The sequence below is a fragment of the Balaenoptera acutorostrata genome, chromosome 1 (assembly GCF_949987535.1).
Source record: "Balaenoptera acutorostrata chromosome 1, mBalAcu1.1, whole genome shotgun sequence".
Taxonomy (NCBI): domain Eukaryota; kingdom Metazoa; phylum Chordata; class Mammalia; order Artiodactyla; family Balaenopteridae; genus Balaenoptera; species Balaenoptera acutorostrata.
In genome coordinates, this window is record NC_080064.1 from 54,187,404 (window position 1) to 54,192,122 (window position 4,719).

Genomic DNA, 4,719 nt, shown 5'->3' on the forward strand with positions numbered 1-4,719 from the left:
TGTAAATAGTGCTGTTATGAACATTGGGGTGCATTATCTTTTTGAATTATAGTTTTCTCCAGATATATGCCCAAGAGTGGGATTGCTGGATCATATGGTAACTCTATTTTAGTTTTTTGAGGAACCTCCATATTGTTCTCCATAGTGGTTGTACCAATTTACATTCCCATCAACAGTGTAGGAGAGGGTTCTCTTTTCTCCACACCCTCTCCAGCATTTATTATTTGTAGACTTTTGATGATGGCCATTCTGATCAATGTGAGGTGATACCTCATGGCAGTTTTGATTTGCATTTCTCTAATAATTAGTGATGTTGAGCATCTTTTCATGTACCTCTTGGTCATCTATATGTCTTCTTTGGAGAAATGTCTGTTTAGGTCTTCTGTCCATTTTTTTTGGCCACGAGGTGCGGCATGTGGGATCTTAGTTCTCTGACCAAGGATCAAACCGTGCCCTCTGCACTGGAAGCACGGAGTCTTAAACACTGGACTGCCAGGGAAGTCCCCTTCTGCCCATTTTTTGATTGGGTTGTTATTGTTGTTTTTGATATTGAGGTGTATGAGCTGTTTGTAAACACTTGCTATTGTCTGTGTTTTAGATTATAACCAAAACTAGTGGGTGTAAAATGGCATCTTTGTGGTTTTTGTTTGCATTTCTTTGATGCTAATGATGTAGAACATCTTTCTCCTTTGGAGAAATGTCTATTCAAATCCTTTGCCCATTTTTAAATTGGTTTGTCTTTTTATGGTTGAGTTGTAGTGTTCTTTATATACTCTGGAGACAAGTCTTTTATCAGCAACATGATATGCTTATTTTTTCACTTTCTTAATGAAAATGAAAACCTTTTGAAGCAAAATACATTTAATTTTGATAAAGTTAAATTTGTAATGTTTTTGTTTAATCATTTATGCTTCTGGTACTGTATCTAAGAAATCTTTGCCTAACCTACAATCATGAAGATTTACTCCTATGTTTTCTTCTAATAAATTTATTGTTTTAGCTCTTACATTTAGGTCTATGATATATTTTGGGTTGATATTTGTGTAAGGCATGAGGTACAGGTCTAAACTGATTGCTTTGCATTTGGTAATACAATTTTCCCAGTACCATTGAAAAGACTATCCTTTCCCTATTGAATTGCCTTAGCACCTTTGTTGAAAATCAATTGATCATAGATGTAAGCACTTATTTCTAGATTTTCAATTCTTCCATTGATATATAGGTCTACCTTTATGCCAATACCATGTAGTCTTGATTACTGTAGTAAATTTTGAAATTGGGAAGACAAATCCTCTAAAATTTGATACTGGGAAGGATAAATCCTCCAACTTTGTTCTGTTTTCAAGATTGTTTTGGCTATTCTGGTTTCCTTGCATTTCTATATTAATGTTAGAACAGTTTGTCATATGCCCATGCTTGAATTGATTGACTTAGGGGATGAAGAATTATGGGCCAGCCTAGGTCTATGGTCATAGAGGGGTGGGGTCTGAAGAAGGGGAGGTGTGCCTAGTGAAAAAAGCTAAGACTAGAATAGAGTTGCTGTGTCTTTCTTTAATCTTTATTCCTGGAGAGAACAAAAGGTTGTGTAATGGAGGAGGGAGGTAAAGAGGAAATTTGAACTTCCTTGCTAAAGATCAACAGGTGTGGATAAGAAATGCCTGATTTAGGATTTTTTGAGGTAGAACCAGTGGAACCTGGAGGCTGAATAGATATTGGAGGCAAGGGAGAGGGCGAAGTAGATTTCTCCAGGGATTCTCATTTATTCAATTATATAAGATCATTAATACAGGTGAACGTAATCAGTATATATGTATATCATATTCATAGAATGAACAACAAAAGCAACGTGATCATCAATCATACATTTGAAAAAAATCTAATGCCCTTTCATGATAAAAAAACACTCAACAAACTAGGAATACAAGAGAACTTCCTCAAACTGATAACAGACATCTATGGAAAATCCATAATGAACATCATACTCATTGGTGAAAGACTATGGTCACTAGTTGCCTGATACCTGGCCCTGGGATCATTTAGAGCAGGGGAAATAGTGGCTTAGTGTGTGAGAGTTAGATAAGGAGATGGTTGAGTGTATAGACTCAGTATTGGTTGGTTTACATATTAAACACATGCTCATTGGCAAATTGTTATTATCTTTAGGAATTAGCCAGCCCTTGGAGGGGTATTCTCTCTCTGGGTCTGTAAGGCCCCCAAATGCCAGAGCATCAAGAATACAGAAAATAGGGACTTCCCTGGTGGTGCAGTGGTTAAGAATCTGCCTGCCAATGCAGGGGACACAGGTTCAAGCCCTGGTCCAGGAAGATCCCACATGCTGTGGAACAACTAAGCCCACATGCCACAACTACTGAGCCTGCATGCCACAACTACTGAAGCCCATGCGCCTAGAACCCATGCTCTGCAACAAGAAAAGCCACAGCAATGCAAAGCCTGTGCACCGCAACGAACAGTAGCCCCCGCTCACTGCAACTAGAGAAAGCCGGCGTGCAGCAACGAAGACCCAATGAAGCCAAAAATAAATAAAGAAAGAAAGAAAGAAGGAAAGAAAGAATACAGATAATAAGAAAATATAAGTAATATAATATTTGCCCTGTGATGAATGGATGCCAAATAGACAAACAGAATCTAAGAAAATACAGTTAGAACAACTTCACACCTACTAAGATGCTATAATCAAAAAGTGAAAAATAGGGACTTCCCTGGTGGCGCAGTGGATAAGACTCCACGCTCCCAATGCAGGGGGCCCAGGTTCAATCCCTGGTCAAGGAACTAGATCCCACATGCATGCCACAACTAAGAGTTGCATGCCACAGCTATGGAGCCAGGGTGCCACAACTAAGGAGCCTGCCTGCTGCAACTAAGACCCAGCACAACCAAATAAATAAATATTTTTTTAAAAAATGAAAAAATGATGTGTCATAATAAGTGTTGGAAAAGATGTAGAGAAGTGGGAACCTTCACACATTTGCTGATGGGAATACAAATTGGTACAGTTGCTGTGAAAAAGAGTTTGGCAGTTCCTCAAAAAGTGAAACATAGAGTTACCATATGATCTGGAGTGGAGTTACCAATTCCACTCCCACATATACACCCAACATAATTGAAAACAGGGATGTAAACAGATACTTGTATGCCAATGTTCCCTACAGCATTATTCATGTATCCAAAAAGTGTAAATAATCCACATGCCCATCAAGAGATGAATGAATAAGCAAAATGTGGTATATCCATACAACAGAATATTTTCCAGCCATAAAAAGGGATGAAGTACTGATATATGCTACATCATGAATGAACCTTTAAAGCTATATGCTAAGTGAAAGAAGCCAGACACAGAAGACCACGTGTTGTATGATTCCATTTATATGAACTAACCAGAATAAACAAATCCATAGAAACAGAAAGTATACTAGTAGTTTCCAGGGGTCAGGGGAAGGGACAAATAGAGAATGACTGCTTAATCAGTATGAAGTTTCTTTTTAGGGTGATGAGAACATTCTGGAACTAGATAGTAGTGATGGCTCTACAACATTGTGAATTTACTAAATGGAACTGAACTATATATTTTGAAATGGTTGAAATGGTGAATTTCATGCTATCTGTATTTTACCACAACAACAAAAAAAGCAGCACCAAAAAAAAGTCCATCTTCTGCTGGGTACTTTAGGTCTGAATGTGATAGCTACAACTTTAAGAGTTACTAAAAGGACAGAATGAGATAATATATGTAAAAGCTCCAGTCACAATAACAGGCACCCAATACATAGTAGCAATTATTATTCTGAAATAAATGAATATTAATATGTAGATATTTGGGTTTATGACACAATAGAATAACTGTCTCTCTACTAGGAGCCATTGTGTTACCCGCTATCATGAACTTGAAGTAAAAATGCCACTTTAATTTATAATTGTCATTGATGAAGCAGTAGAAATGACTAATTTCATTGAATCTTAACTCTTTTTAAAATAATTAATTAATTAATTTTTGGCTGCGTTGGGTCTTCATTGTTGCGCCACAGACTTTCTCTAGTTGCGGCGAGCAGGGGCTACTCTTCGTTTTAGTGCGCGGGATCCTCATTGCGGTGGCTTCTCTTGTTGCAGAGCACAGACTCTAGGCACACGGGCTTCAGTAGTTGTGGCGCACGGGCTTAGTTGCTCTGCGACATGTGCGATCTTCCTGGACCAGGACTCAAACCCGTGTCGCCTGAATTGGCAGGCAGATTCTTAACCACTGTGCCACCACGGAAGTCCCTGAATCTTAACTCTTAAGTGCAAACCTTTTGGGTGATAAAATAGGCAGTATGACTAAAGCACTTCTGCTGCATACCAAAGTGGGATGGTTGTCTTGAGGAGAAGCATATGTGTGATTATTTGAGTTGCCAGCTAAACTAGACAATTTTTCTTGGAATGCCATTTTTTTCATGAAAGAGTAACTGACAAACCACATTTATTTAGATTTGGCATCTGACAGAAAATTTTTTAAAAATGAGTGAAACGAACTTGTTACTTCAAGGAAAACCACACTAATTTTAAGTGAAAATTAGAATGTTGGAAAACTAGTATCAGCCACAGCAAGCTTGTCAGCTTCCATATACTTAAAAGATCTTTTCTGACTAGAAAAGTGCACAGGTAAGGCACATGCCCACCTTAGGACTTTTGTACTGCCTGCCCCCTCTACCTGAATGCTCTTCCCTC